This window comes from Cetorhinus maximus, chromosome 13 (genome assembly GCF_964194155.1).
Source record: "Cetorhinus maximus chromosome 13, sCetMax3.hap1.1, whole genome shotgun sequence".
Taxonomy (NCBI): Eukaryota; Metazoa; Chordata; class Chondrichthyes; order Lamniformes; family Cetorhinidae; genus Cetorhinus; species Cetorhinus maximus.
Window position 1 is genome coordinate 99,947,948 of NC_135891.1, and position 15,941 is coordinate 99,963,888.

The window sequence follows — 15,941 nt, forward strand, 5'->3', positions numbered from 1 at the left end:
ACTCCACCCTGCTCTTATGCCCACATGTCCGTCCTTGGCCTGCTGCAATGTTCCAGTGAAGCTCAACGCAAACTGGAGAAACAGCACCTCATCTTCCGACTAGGCACTTTACAGCCTTCCGGACTGAATATTGAGTTCAACAACTTCAGATCATGAACTCTCTCCTCCATCCTCACCCCTTTTTGATCCCCTTTTTTCAACTATTAATTTTTAAATTTCTATATATACATTTTTTTCCCCACCTTTTTCTATTATTTTAAAAAAATTATTTCCATTCATTGTTTTATCCCCACCTTTTAGCCTATTTTGATCTTTTCTCCCACACTGTCCCCTCCTCCCACCCCACCCCCACCAGGTCCATCTGTCACTTGCTCATCCTGCTTTCTACTCTTAATGTCACCATTAGCACCTCCTTTAGCCAGTATCACCACCATCAACACCCCTTCGACCTTTTGTTTAGGACATCTTTCACAATCTCTCCTTTGCCTCCATCTATCACTGGCCTTCTATCCAGCTTCACCTGTCCCACTCCCCTTAAACAGTATATATTTCACCACATTCCTACTTCTCTTTAGTTCTGAAGAAGAGTCATATGGACTCGAAACATTAACTCTGTCTTTCTCTCCACAGATGCTTCCAGACCTGCTGAGTTTTTCCAGCAATTTTTGTTTTTGTTTCAGATTTCCAGCATCTGCAGTATTTTGCTTTTATCTATGGGAAATATCCTTCCTACATAAAGCCTGTCAAGCACTATAAGAATTTTGTATGTTTGAATGAGATTACCATTCATTCTTCTAAATTCCAGCGAATAAAGGCACAGCCTATTTAATCTTTCCTCATAGGACAATCCATCCATCCAAAGAGATATAGGGCAGGATTTTCCAATTGTCGGGCGGGCAAAGCCAGGAGCAGCTGGGAAATGGACCACCTTGGCCCCCGACCGCGACTTCATGCTGGCTGCCCAATTACCGGCCAGTCAGTGTGAAAGGCGCGCTGAAATGTTCAGCACTGCCGGGCTGGGGGCGGGAGGAGGGTGAGCGTTGATGTCAGTGAGGGCACAGGGGAGCGCTCAGAGAAAGCTCCCTGAAGGCAGAGAGCTGCTTCAGGGAGCTGAAGAATTTAAACCCAAGGAATAAGGATGTAAAAATGCAGAAAAATATGTCCACACATCGAAATCATTCAACTAAACATACAGATAAACAAATTATGTCCAAACATTTTTATTTTTTTTAAATTGATATTGGAAACCTCACTCTACCCGTGTATGAGGCTTCCTCAAAAATCTGAAGGCTGCCTGGCTGATTCGTCTGCCCGCCGACTGTAACTTTGGACAAGCGGCGAAAAATCACCGCTAATTGAGACTGTAATGGCCTTAATGGGCCTCTTAATTGTTGCCGACTGAAAGATCACGCGAGTGCACGATAACATCGGGATGCTCACCTGACATCATCGTGCACTATTTTACGCCCGATCGGGTCGGGTGTGCTGCGGGACGTTAAATTCTGCCCATATTTACCACAGCCTTATCCGCAATATTTTGGCTGCTAATCCTAGAATCATAAGATCATACAGCACCACCATTCAGCCTGTTGTGTCTGTGCCAACTCTTTGAATGAGCTCAACTCTTTTCTTCTCCACCGATGCCACCAGACCTGCTGAGTTTTTCCAGGTAATTCTGTTTTTGTTTTGGATTTCCAGCATCCGCAGTAGCTTTTTGTTTTTATCTCTTTGAATGAGCTGTTCAACTTCGTCCCTCATGCCAGCTTTTCCCTATAGTCCTGAAAATTACTTAGGAAAAGGCTCCAGTCCACTGCAGTGTAACTGCTCCTAAGAACAGAATGAACTTGGGTGTCACTTAACCCTGACATCACTCAAGGTTCATTAACCTTTGCTAATTTTGTAACTCTTGTAGAGTTAAAACAGTTAACTAAATTAACAATAACTTCTTTTAGAGTTAAAACAATTAACTAAATTAACAATAACAAGGGAGAAATCAAGCACAGCCCCTAATTCAGGTCAGCTGTTTGCTAATTTTGTCCATGCCAGCAAGTTTAGGGAAGGGGAATTGACTGATTCTGGCTCTTCGATTCGGAATTCACCTAACAATACAAACCATTATTTTAAGTAGATTGTTAAGATACCCAGGTGAAGGACGTTGTTTAATTAAGTGCTTAGAGCACATATAAAGACAGCTGTGGCTCAGTTCATAGCACCCTCGCCTTTGAATCAGAAGGTTGTGGGTTCATGTCCCACTCCCGGAAAACCAAGAACTGTGATTGTACTCGAAAGAGTTACATGTGATCTGTTGATAACTCAAAAGAGTTATAAAGAGAGACAGTCCATTGTTACATTCAGGTACAGTGCCCTTGGAGAGGGAGCACATGGTGTCCACTGGCATGCTTGAAGCCTTCCAAGGCTGGTGGATACCATGGGTGCTGGAGTGTTTCCTCACCCCACAAAATGACATTTTGATTTAAAAGCAAAATACTGGTGGATACTGGAAATCTGAAATAAAAACAGAGAATGCTGGAAAAATTCAGCAGGCCTGACAGTGTCTGTGGAGAGAGAGAGAAGCAGAGTTAACGTTTTGAGTCAGTATGACCTGCTGAAGAAGGGTCATACAGACTCGAAACGTTAACTCTGCTTCTCTTCCCACAGATGCTGTCAGACATTTTGATTTAGTCAGGTTAGTTACTTTGGAGTTTTGTTTCTTTTACAGTGCCCTTTTAAAGGGTATTATTTTAATTTGATATGTTAATTTGTTAATTTGCTCATTTGTTTAAGCTCATACACAAAAAAAGCATAAAGTGAGACTGTCTGCAGCTACGTTCATGGCCTCAGAAAGGGAGCACGTGGTGTCCACTGGCACATTTGAGACCCTCCGTGGCCTGGGGGTGGGACTGCATCATTGGCCTCAAAAATAATATTTTGATTTTATTTATCTGGAAAGGTTCCTTTAATTTTTTTTTTCCCCTTAGCTCCAGTGACTCTTTAAGGAGCTGTCAATTTATTTAAATTAGCTCATTTGTTTATTTGCCCATTTGTTTAATTGATATACTCAGGAGTATAAAGAGAGACTTTCCATTGCTCCGGGTCACAGCTGGTGTCTTTCCATTGCTCCGGGTCACAGCTGGTGTCCTTGGAAAGGGACCACGCGGTGTCCACTGGCCATGCATCAGGCCTTCCGCGACTGGTGGGCACCATGGAGGCTGGAGTGCTTCACCGGCTTCCAAAACCACCTTTTGATTTAACTTAGTAAGGTTCCTTTAAATATGTTCCTTAATTACAATATCCCCTAGGGGGTGTCACTCTAACTCAAACTGTTAATTTGTTAATTTGACCATTTGTTCAAAGCCATGCTCAAAAAGAGAGACTGTTCACGGCTACGTTCGCACCCCGGCTGTCCCGAGAGAGGGAGCTTGTGGCCGTCCATGACCAGTGGGCATCACAGGGGCTGGAGTGCATCAACCGCCCCCACAATGCTATTTGGATTTAGTTAGATAAGTTTCCTTTCATGTTTTATCCTTTTGTTGCAATGTCCCTTTAAGGGGCTATCACTATAATTTAATTTGTTAATTGGTTTTTCCATTAGTTAAGTTGTGTAAACCAAAAGAGCATAAAGAGAGACTGATGCCACATGACCTGGCATGTTGTGCGTTAGTCGATATCTGGCTCGCGGCCAATACCAACCACAGCCTCATGACTGTGGCACTCAGCCCCGACTGCACCCGTGTGTCAAGGCAGCTCAAGCATGTGATGGGCTCCCATCCGATCTGAACCCCATTTGGATGGAATTTCACACTGGCCCCAAGTCCAGTAACTCCCCTCGAGTACCTTGGCCCAAATATTTGAGCTGTCTCACAGGAAGCCCCTCCGTGCCTTTTCATTCAGCATGGAGGGGTCTCCTGTACGGGCTGCTGATGTACACCTTACATGTCCGGCCGTGGCGGGGATCCCCAGAGGAGGGTTCTCTACGTGGGAGTCCTCCCCATTTCCACTGGGGATTTGGCGTGGAGGGTGTTGCCTGCAGCAGTCCCGTACAATCAGAGATTAAGGTGGTTCATGCACTCCCAGGCCGCCTGCATCTTATACAGCCTCGAGAAGTCTGTGTCCCGTGCTTATGTAGAATGTGCGAGGTTGCTGCCCATTTTAACTATTTGAGGTGGCTGCTCCTCAAATTCTGGTTGCATTTCAGCTCCACGCTACTGATTTTTGGCCACCCAGTGCAGGGGTGGGGCAGATTGGAGGGCTTCTTTGTTAGTCTGCTCCTAGGCCTGGTCGAGGTGCCATCAATAGCTCCAGGCAGTGGGCAGTTGAGGAGGTCGTCCGGCCTTACTGTCTGCCCCTTTTCTGGGGCTATGTTCACGGCCGGGTGTCCCTGGAAAGGGAGCATGAGGTGTCCACTGGTATGCCTGATGCCTTCGGCAGGGTGCCTCATCAGTCCCCAAAACAACACTTTGATTTATAAAAAATACCTGGAAAAACTCAGCAGGTCTGGCAGCATCGGCGGAGAAGAGCACAGTTAACGTTTCGAGTCCAACTGTACTCTTCTCCGCCGATGCTGCCAGACCTGCTGAGTTTTTCCCAGGTATTTTTTAATTTTTCTTTTGGATTTCCAGCATCCGCAGTTTTTTTGTTTTTATTTTTTTGTTTTTTTCAACACTTTGATTTAATTAGGTAAGTTTCCTTTGGAGTTTTCTTTCCATTACAGTGTCCCTTTAAGGGGATTTCAATTTGATTAATTTGTTAACTTGATAAATTAGTCTATTTTATTTTACTAATTTACCTAAAAGAGTATAAAGAGAAACTGCAACCTTGAGGAGACTATGGGAAATATTTCCCCTCCGTTGGGGGGCGAAGTGCAGGGGTGCGCCACCATTTTACGTGGGTGGGCCAATTAAGGCCCGCCCAGTGTGACAGCCGCCAGGAAGTGCTATGCGCTCCCTGTGCGGGCGGGGGATTCCCTCATCCGAGAGTGCACTCTTTCTCACACGCGCGTGAAGGAGCGCACTGATCTCCCTGAGGCTAAGCGCTGCCTCAGGGAGATCGGCTCCAAATTAAAATTTGCAATAAAAATGATAGAAAAATTTCCCTGACATGTCCCCTTATGTGACACTGTCACATGAGTTGGGATACATGTCCATAACTTTAACTGAAACCATTATTAAAAATTTAAATACCCTCATGAAACCTCATCCCGCCCGTGGATGAGGTTTGATGCTTTTTCTAATTCCTGCCAGGGCTCCTGGCCTGCCCACCAACCTTAAGGTTGGATGGGCAGGTCCATTAATGATTTAAATTAGTTTCTCAACGGCTTCAATGGGCTGTTGACAGGTCGGTGGGCGCGCAGCTGACTTGGCTGCACCCCAGCTGACCTGAAAATGGAAATGGCGTAGGGTGACGTCGTGAGTTCCACTCGGCGTTATCCTGTGTGATTTTACGTGTCGGCGAGCAGGCCCCGCCCGCCCCCTGGTCGCCGGCCGGGAGGTCCTGCCCAATGTTCCATGTTTATATAGATTGTGCGAAGCTGCAGCCCCTTGTTGGTTACTTCTAGGGGCTGCTCCTCGAATTTTGGCTGCACTTGAGCCCTACGCCCCTGATCTTTAGCTGCCTGGTCTGTGGGGGGGTGGCGGGTAGGGAAGAGAACCTCCTTGTTAGCCTGCTCCTGGGCCTGGACAAGGTCACCATCAACATGTCCAAGCAGCTGGTGATTGAGGGGGGTTGTCTGGCCCAACTGTCTGCCCCTTTTCCGCAGCTATGTTTGTGCCCTGGCATCCTTGGAGAAGGAGCAGGCAGTGTGTACCGGTATGTGGAGGCTGCCCATGACCGGTGGGCACTGTTGGGGCTGGAGTGCTTCATTAGCCCCCAAAACAACATTTTAATTCAGTTTTGTAAGTTTTCTTTAAAGTTGTTTTTGTTACAGCACCCCTTTAAGGGTCTATCAATTCATCTAATTCGATTATTTGTCAATTAGTCTATTTTATTTTATGGGTGCACTCAAAAGAGTATCAAGAGAGAAAGCCTTTCCACTCCACATATAGGGAGTTTCTTGTATGGGCTGCAGCTGCACATCATTCACTCCCTCGCCCTCCTCAACTGTTCGGACAAACCGGGGCATTCCAACCTGACACCCAGAGGTGGTGGGGGCCGTCAGTGGAGGGCTCTCCACGTGGGAATCTTTCCCTTTACCATCAGGAACTTGGCAAGGAGGGTGTTGCATGCAGTAACCTTGCGCAATCGTAGATTAAGATGGTTTATAGGTTCCCAGGCCTCCTGTGTTTTCTGCAGCCTCGAGGAGTCCATGTTCCACATGTATGTAGAATATGCGAAGTTGCAGCCCCCTTTTTGATTATTTGAAGGGGCTGCTCTTCAAGTTCTGACTGCACTCCAGCCCCATGCTCCTGATCTTTGGCCACCCAGTGCGGAGGAGGGAGGGCAGGCGGAGAACCCGCTTGTTAGCCCAGTCCTGGGCATGGCCAAGGTGGCCATTAATTGGTCGAGGCAGCGGGCATTTCAGGTGGTCATCCGTCCAATCTTCTGTCTCTCCTCTGCGGCTACATTCGTGCCTGGGTGTCCCTTGAGAGGGAACACGTGGTTTCCGCTGGTAAGCTTGAGGCCGTCCAGGGCTGGTGGGCACCGTGGAGGCTGTAGTGCATCAATCAGCCCCCAAAACGACATTTTAATTGAATTAGAAAAGTTTGCTTTAAAGTTTTGCCTTTTGTTACAGTGTCCCTTTAAGGAGCTGTTTTCCATGTTAATTCATTTATTTTATTGATTTGTTGTATTTTAAAAGGGTGACACTGGTCTGGTAGGTAGGAAGCAGACATATGTAATGCTGCATTCTGTGAATAAACCTACTATCAAGAAAAGTATTAGGCTGGGATTTTCTGGCCCTGTTGTGACGGGACCTGCCACAGGAGATTAAGCGGCCCAGCCCCATTGGCTTTTGGCAGGACTGGACAATCTGGTGGTGGGCAGGCCCGAAAATCCCGCCCTTAATGTCTACTTTCATACTTCACCAAATGGCTTGGGATCAATATAACACCTTGTTCTACATTCTTTTTATGCTTTGTCTTGTAGTTTTTGGGAAAGTAACTTCATTGCCAGATCGCTAAACGGAATATTGCAAATGCATTATAAGAGTCAAATATATTTTGACGAAGGTAATCATTTAATGCAGATGTGGCATTTTTAACTTGAAGTTCATATGTTTCAATTTCAGACAAGGTACCTCACCAAAAAGCCCGATGACATAAATACATGGGGAATTTACACCCTGCCCCGGGCTCTTGTCAGCTTTCACTTTATACAAACAATTTATTTTTGCCCATTTGGTTCAGGTCATTTTATCCTTTATAAACTGAAAACTTCAGAGCCAGATTACAACGTACCTGGGAAACTTTTTAAAAGTCCCTGCAACTTTAACTTTAAACTATCTCTGAAAAGTATTGTTTAAAGCCTCAACTGCAATAAACTCCAACCTAAAAACATGAAAATGACTTTTGTTTTCTCACTTATATTGAAGTGTTATTTTCATCCTGTTTACATGGTAGATATGATTAAGAGGCATAGATATGCATCAATAAAATGCACTCCAAGCTGGCAAATAAATTGCCAAAGGTGTACCATAGCATGCATTCAAAATGTGCAGTTGTATAAATCTGCTCAGGGCAACTTATATGCATTTGGTGTGTATAAAACAACAAGAATTTAAATACAATGAGAGCAAGTTTCATGTGGGGTGTAAAAGGGTGGGTACTGGCTCCCCTGGGTGTGTGTGGTGCCCACCTTGGCATGACAGCATGGCATTCATCAGCTACTCTGTACCCTTGCCATACCTGTTAACCCTTGTTACATTCCCTATTTTCCAGGCCGTCAGATGATTGGAGCATTTTAATCTCACATGGAGGAGGAAGGCCCTTCAGAAACTGCACAGTCAACTGTTCTAACCTTTCCAACCACCAGATAATTAGTCTGAAAAAACTTGTGGAGTAAAATCATAATGGAGGTGATTTTCTCCAGCTACTTTAGTCATTAAAAAGCCTCCAAGGTGGCAAAGATGTGGTCTTAAGCTGCAACTGGTTTAGCTTATGTTTAGCACAGGACAACATCTTGGTAAAAGAGTTGAAGCATACGCTAGGAACGGCCGCTTGGAGGATCATTATGGCACTGATTGACAGTTAGACTGCTTGCAAATGCTCATTAAAGAGGCTACACGGTTTTTTTGGTGGGTAACACTTCATTTAACAATCCCTCCTAACAGCGACCAGCTGAACAGGAATAAACAAGCTGTTGCTAAGGATTTTGAGCGCTACTTAAAGAGATACTCAGCTTTCAATGTTCACTTGAGATTACTGACTACGCTGTGTTGGAAGCGGACCTTTGAGACAGGCCAGGAGACTTTCTGGGGCTTGTCAAGAATTCACCAGCACCGTCAATATTTTCCTCAGAAAGTCTCTCAAAAATTCACCTAAAATGTGGAAGGGCTGCAATACTCTGCATTATTGGACATTTTATAGGAGTCATCAGGAGAACGGGAGTGCTTATCGCATTTTGCTATCGGTCCCCCTCGGTCAGCATGAGGATTTGAGCAGGAGATGAACCAGAGCAGCATCAAATGGGACAGGAGGGAAAGCAAGGCTCTCAGCAGGTGGCCTTCTCCACCCCAAGTTATTCAGAGAGCAGTACGCCTAAATTCACATAGCAAGAGCCCAGTGTATGAGGAGGTTGTGCTTTAACAAGGAGGTCATCACAGAGCTCTGTAGCCTTGTGGAAGGAAGACTCAGATATCACAGCACAGCCTGGACTACATTGCCTGTGACAGTCAAAGTCACAGTAGCACTTAATTTTTATCAGCTAAAACATTCCAGTCTGCCACAGGTGATATAAGTCAAATATCACAATCCTCTGTGCACTTTTGCATTAGGAAGGTCTCTGTGTCTCCATAATTAAGTAATTAGCCATAGTCCACAAAGGACCATAGGCATATCTTTCCATTAGAGAGAGATAATTCGTTATATATAGCTTGAGGGGCATCACTCTGCAAGTGTGGGGTGAGTTGAGAAGGCAGGTCTCCCTGAACTCCCCTCTGAGAATGACTACATATTGTCAGAGTAGACCAGAGCTCTTGAATTCAAGAGGATTAAGGGATTTTCCATGGTGGTGAGAGCCATTGACTGCATACATGTGCCTATATGAGCCCCTCATTTAAACTCTTAGATTTTCAGGAACAGGAAAGGATTCCATTCCCACAATGTGCAGTTTGTCTATGATTACCAACAGTGCTTCATGTAGGCAAACGCCTATTATCCAGGGAGCTGCCACAAAGCATTTACAATGAGACAGTCATTCGTCCCACAGATCGATGAGCCACCATCCGATGTGCATGGCTCACTATTAGGTAAGAAGGGACACCCTCTGATGTCATGGTCCATAACACCCCCTGAGAAACTCTCAGATACCAGTTGTGCACTCAGATAATGAGAACCATTCAGCCATCAGGAATATCACTGAGCAGATCGCTGGGGTCCTGAAGCAGTGGTTTTGATGCCTCGGTCGGTCAGGAAGTGCCCTGGGAGAATTTATTAGCCAAATGTGCAAAGGAGAAAATTGTCTCCAAGCTGTCAACCTTTCACCTGCAAAGGCAAAGACCAGGGAAATGGAGGCTTGCAACAGCATTGAATGCATCATAGCAGCTGTGACTAAAGTGGGCACAGCCCTGCATAATGTAACCATGCACCAATTGCATATTAATGGAGTGGAAGCTGTTGCAATACATGAAGGCAGTGAGGATGAGTGAAGAAGCCCGAAGGGTGACAAGGGTGAAAAGGTCAAGTCTTGAAGGAATCTTTAATTTTGCAGGAAGCCCAGAGCCCTTTATGGTAGCTTTCGATTGTACATGAGAAAAGTGATCATAGAATTAGATAATGAAAGTATTTGCTCATGGTAACAAGGTATTGATCACCTGATTAATATAAGCATGGATTGCAAGCTGATTGATGTTTCTGACATCGCTCATTGCCACTCTGAAGAAGCCAGAAGAAAAGATTAGCACAAAATCAGGAAGCTCCCATTTTTTTTCATTGGGAACTCTAGTTACTTGGATTCAGGTCCACTAGAAAAATCAGTATGGGCAGGAACTCATATGTAAGTCAGTCATGTTCTTACTGAATGGCGGAGCAGGCTCGAGGGGCCAAATGGCCTACTCCTGCTCCTAATTCGTATGCTTGTAAGTCAATGCTCTATGGCGCGCATTGTGTACTCCCTCATTTTTAAGTACAGTGTCTCTGGAAGTGATATAGCACTTGCTGTCTGGTAATTATAGTTATGCACATTTTAGTACTGGTAGTAACAGTTTGAATCCTATTGTAAATCAGTTGTTGTACTTACACCATTAAAGATAATTGGAGAAAGCTTTAATTAAGAGGTTACCCTGCCATAAACCTTTTGGTTCAAAGCTTCAGACAGTCCCTGTAAGCTGTCAAGTTTACTTCTAACAGATAATAGCTGACAGAACCTATTACATTTCTTGGAATTAATTGGACTGAAGTTAGTTGCGTGTTTGTTTTCACTTTTGCCTGTTTGGGTCTTTCCAATAGTTTCCTAGAGGGGTTAGGGGGCACCAGAAGACTTGCAGAGCATAAGAAATAGGAGCAGGAGCAAGCCACACAACCTCTGCCATTCAATAAAAAGAAAAAGAAAAGACACAGCTGCCGAACCAAAACCAAACAAGTTGATTACTTGGAGTCTGCTCCACCCAATACTGAAATTAAAGTCTAGCAACTAGCTGTTCCCTGGATGTTTACCCCCCCAGCATAAATAAATCTTTTGGTACCACGTCCGCCCATCTGGGTATGCATCCTCCTACTGGGAATTTGCCTCCAACACGGTAATCGAAGTTTGTTCAGCGTGTGATATAAAACAGCCAGGGATTGCAGAGTTGGACCAAATTGTCTATGCACCTTTAGATTTCAGGGCCCAAGGGTATTGCTAAATGTGGAACTCGTGAACTGACTCTCTTTTCACTTTTACCACTGTTTCATTTCGTATTCTCATACCCATAAAGTGGGCGGCTGAACTACTTGAAACTCAAACAAGTGTTTGGCTCAGTCTTACTCAGCATAAAAAGCATCAGCAGAGTAACTGTGCATGAGGCAAGTGAAGTGGCTTTGAAAACAGAACTGAGAAAGCCACTAGTCTATTTTTTTTTCTGAAAGACAAACAATAACAGGATGCTGCTGACACATGGATGGTGCTTCAGTCAGATCTGCAGTGTAGTTACTTCCCCCGACTAGTCATTTAAAGAACATTAGACTGTAAATAAAACAATTTCATTGGAAAATGGAGAGGTTGTGTGGAGGTATTGAGCTTCTTGATTTCAGAAGACCTGTATTTTCACTTCTGATAAGAACTGAGAGGTCCAGGCCTAACCAACCCACAGATTTCTATTGAGAGCCTAAGCATGTAACCGCAGTGACAGTACTGGGGCACTGTGTTGCCTGACTCCTGTGCACTTTTTCTTTCACTGATTCTATTTCTGTTTGCAAGAAATGAGTCTTGAAACTGGTATTGTTAGCTTGTCCTTAATGCAATTTTTCATGAACTCTCTTGTCATTTTACATGACACCGGGCTTTATTCTTGTTCACCAGCCTCTGGGCCCATGATCGGGATAAAGCCCTTTGACTTCACTGCCTGACATTGATGTTCATGGATAAGAGCCCCAGTTTTAGTTGAGTAGGAATCTCAATTTTAGCTCCTCAGTCTAAATCCTTGAGTCTAAACCCTCACTCCTGCCTGAAGTTGGTAGGCTTTACTGCAAATGCTGTGGGGGCTGAGTGGAAATTCGCAGTGGTGGGTGGGGGTGGGGGGTGTAGGGTCAGGTCACCCAGGGAAATTGCCTCCAGCAAAAGGAAGGGGTAGCCATTGGCAAAGGGGGAGGAAGGGAAAGGGAATTCCAGGGAGGCCTGTGATCACCTTGCGGGGTTAAGACTCCTGCTGCTCCCACTCCACAAGGAACCCTTGAATAGTTAAAGATAAACACTTCCCTGAGCCTCCTCTGTCTGGGTTGCATCCACTTTTTCTGGCGGGTCTGAGTTGGGCCACAGTTAAAATGGCGTGAATTTCCCAAAGACATAATTGAGACACATCCTTGCTGTTTAAATTAGGCCTTGCTCTTCTGAGCCTTCCCATGCCTGATTTTAGGTACATTAAGATATTGGCGGTCTGGAACACATTGGCAATGTGGCAAAAACCCTCAGTGCCCCTGCGTCTTACCCCTCCCCCACACTGTTCCCACCGGGCGGGGTGGGTAAAACACCTTGTAATGTTCCTGTTTTCGTGACATCATAACAGCTGTTGCTTCCACCTCTACAATAATATTATGTTGCAGAATCTAAACTTCACTCTTTAATTATGTTAGAAATGATTGATGACCGTCAAGGCCAATACAAAGCTGACATTGTATTTTCCATTAGCTACACTGGGGTAAGTTTCAAGCTAATTCTTTATATATTGTCAAAGTTATTTTTTAATCTATTGCAGACTCGGATAAATGGACAAAGACAACTTACTACTGAGTTCCTTAGCCTTCTGTCCTCAATGACAAGGATCAGATGGTACGGGCTACGATTACAAACATTCAAATGATATACCCTGCAACAGCTTAACCTGCTGGCGGAGAGAGAGCCTCTTGGGTTCAGAACATCTAAGTAGATGACTCTCTTTTTGTTTTACAGCATCGCTTTGGCTAATCTCGTTTGAACTCTCGAATCAGGCGGCCAGATTTACCCAGTCCTGCTTCTCGATATTAAAGAGCAATACTTTGAAAAACACCGAAGCTTCATAAACATCTGTTCACTGCATTGCGCCAAGCCTTTCACAGTGGTTACTTTCAGTCATTCATATTTTTAAAAAAAAAAGAGCAGAGTTAACCCTTTAACTGCTGACTGTGCAGGTGTTTAGTTCGGCAACAGTGAATGAGAAAGTGAACTTCTCCATGCCGCCCACTGTTTAAGTGTTTTGGGAAGAAACAAGCTGAGATGCCTAGTTATTTACATAGCTTTTTCTCTGCATCAAGCGCTTCCATCATTGACTGATATCTTTCAGTTTAACTGATGCATAACATACGAACATGAGTGTGTAACGATTTCGATGCTTGGGTCCTGTGTTAACTTACCGACACATCAAAACATCGCACCAACACTTTGTTGTGCCGTTAAGCATGGTCAACTCGTACATGTTTTTAATATTGGAGGAATGTCATGGCTATGAAATATAAATAAATGTCCATAAAGATTACAACACAAGGATAAAAGCTTCCATTGCTTACTTCAAAACACTACTAAAAGCTAAGTTAGCCACTTTACATAACAGCAACTACCCGCTGAGACTAAGATGGGACTGGCCAGTTTAAACTGTACTGCCGATTCCATGTCACGCTATGCCAAGGGATTATGGAGCTCTGTGCCTCCATGCTTAGATTCCGTTCTGGCCTTCTCAATCTTAATGCAAACTTAAAGTTCAGAGCAGGCCCTGCAGTGGTTTATTTTTTAATTTCTTTGTTTAAAGGGCAAACTGGGCAATTTTTTTCTTTTGGCCACCAGTCTAACGAAAAATACATGTTTTTATATTTTAATCTAGGCAGAGGGCTAAGTTTTCAAATGTTTCACACCAGGTTGCAAGTATAACTGTAAATGGTGCAAAAACCATGTAATGCGAGACTAGGGGCCAGTAATATGGAGCCTATTACCTGCATTATAGTCTTATTGTTCAAATTATTTAGGTCTTGATTGAGACCACACCCGAAGTTGTGGTCTCCTTACCAAAGGAGCACTATACCTGACTTAGAAGGGTACAGTGGGTGTTCACTAGACTAATTCTTGGGATGAGAAAAGAAGGAGAAAATAAGAAGAGAAGATAAAAACAAAAAACTGCGGATGCTGGAAATCCAAAACAAAAACAGAAATACCTGGAAAAACTCAGCAGGTCTGGCAGCATCGGCGGAGAAGAAAAAAGTTGACGTTTCGAGTCCTCATGACCCTTCAACAGAACAGAGTCATGAGGACTTGAAACGTCAACTCTTTTCTTCTCCACCGATGCTGCCAGACCTGCTGAGTTTTTCCAGGTAATTCTGTTTTTGTTTTAGAGAAGAGAAGAGGCTTGCAGGAATAGGAAAAGGGCAGGCGATTGGCTGAGTTGCTCTCACAGAGAGCTGCCACAGTCACAATAGGCTGAATGGCCTTTTTCTGCGTTGTAACTATTCAAGATTCAATTGTTTTGTGAGAGGGTTGTTGCATGAGGAAAGATTAGGTAGAATACATTTAAAAGAATGTGAAACAGTCTTATTAAAATGAACAAAACTCCTAGAGGGCTTGACAGAGTAGATGCTGAGAGGCTTGAGGTTCTAGAACTAGGGGTCACAGTCTCAGGGTGAAGGGTCGGCTATTTAAAACTGAGATGAGGAAAATTTATTTTCAGTCAGAGGGCTGTGAATCTTTCAAATTCTCAAACCTGGAGGGCTTTGGACATTCAAGCATTGATATTTAAGACAGAAAATGAAAGACTTTTGGACACTAATGGAATTAAGGGATATGGGGATTGGGCAGAAAAATAGCATTGAGGAAGAAGATCAGGTTGCATTAGTGTCAAGTCAAAATTACTTTGTATCATCAAAAACTGTGAAGTCTGAAAGTGCTGGTGTGAAGCCTCCCTAATAGTGTGAATTCACAGCCCAATTTCTAAAGTTGCACCATAAAATCATCATGTCCATTATAGGAACATAAGAATATGCAGGTTTTGAGGAATTGCCAGGTGAGGCGCTCCGTTTAGAGTTCTGTATGCTCCCTCTGATTTGATTTCGGGATGAGAGGATGTTATTGCCTGCTTGCTTTTTGGCAATTTCAAAATTACTTTGAACGAATTAACAGTTACAACACAAAACATTGCAATACCTCTATTTGGCCTATAACTTTAAAAGCAAAAAAATAATTCTGGAAGTACTTGCAAAAAAAAAAACGTTAAAGCCATGAATGTGTAAGCAAAATGCAGCTAACTGTGCATAAATAACTTACTGTTTGCAATTAATGTTGGTTTGTTAATGAGACACTTAACTCAGACATCAGACCAGAATTTTCCTTTGAACAGATGTAAATGTATATGAAAACGTCTATAAATATACCCTTAAACAGAGTAACTGTGACAAAAAAGTAACAGCGGGGAGCACAAACTGAGCAAATAAATTGTGTGAGAGTTGTCATAAATTATCTGCCCATCAGTTAGTTGGATCCTGGTAGCTATAAACTCCACCAGCATGAGCTATTACACTAAATTCTGTATTCCAGGGTCAAATTCACATGAAAATTTACTAGGGACCTGATGCCCTTATGAAACAAACCTATGGATGACAAACTGTAAAACACACTGGACATTCATATGCTGTTGTTAAATGTTTAATTTAAAATTCAACATTTCAGTGACATTTCACAATTGATTTTCCACCTCCTATTTACATCAGCAACAGCCAGCACACATATAGCACCCTTAATGTAATAAAATATCGCAAAATGCTTCAAAGAAGTGAAAATACCTAAGAAATGGGGAGAAACAAGACGAAAGAGGTAGGTTTTGAGGAGCTTTTGAAGGAGTGAAGAGAGTTTGCAAAGCAGTGGGTTGTAGGGAAAGCATTCTAGAGTATGTGGCTGAGACACTGAAAGTTGAGCAGAGATTGTGGGGACACAAAGGAAGTTGGAGTCAGAATAGTAGATGATATATGCAGGAGCAAAACGCTGAAAGAAATAGCAGGTATAAGGAGATCATGCACGAATTAAAGATGAGATTAAGGATTTTGAATTGATACACTAGGGAATTGGGAGCCATTAAGGGTTGGTGATGACAGGGATGATGGAAGAGCTAGAAAAACTGTGAAATAGGATGTGGAAAGTAA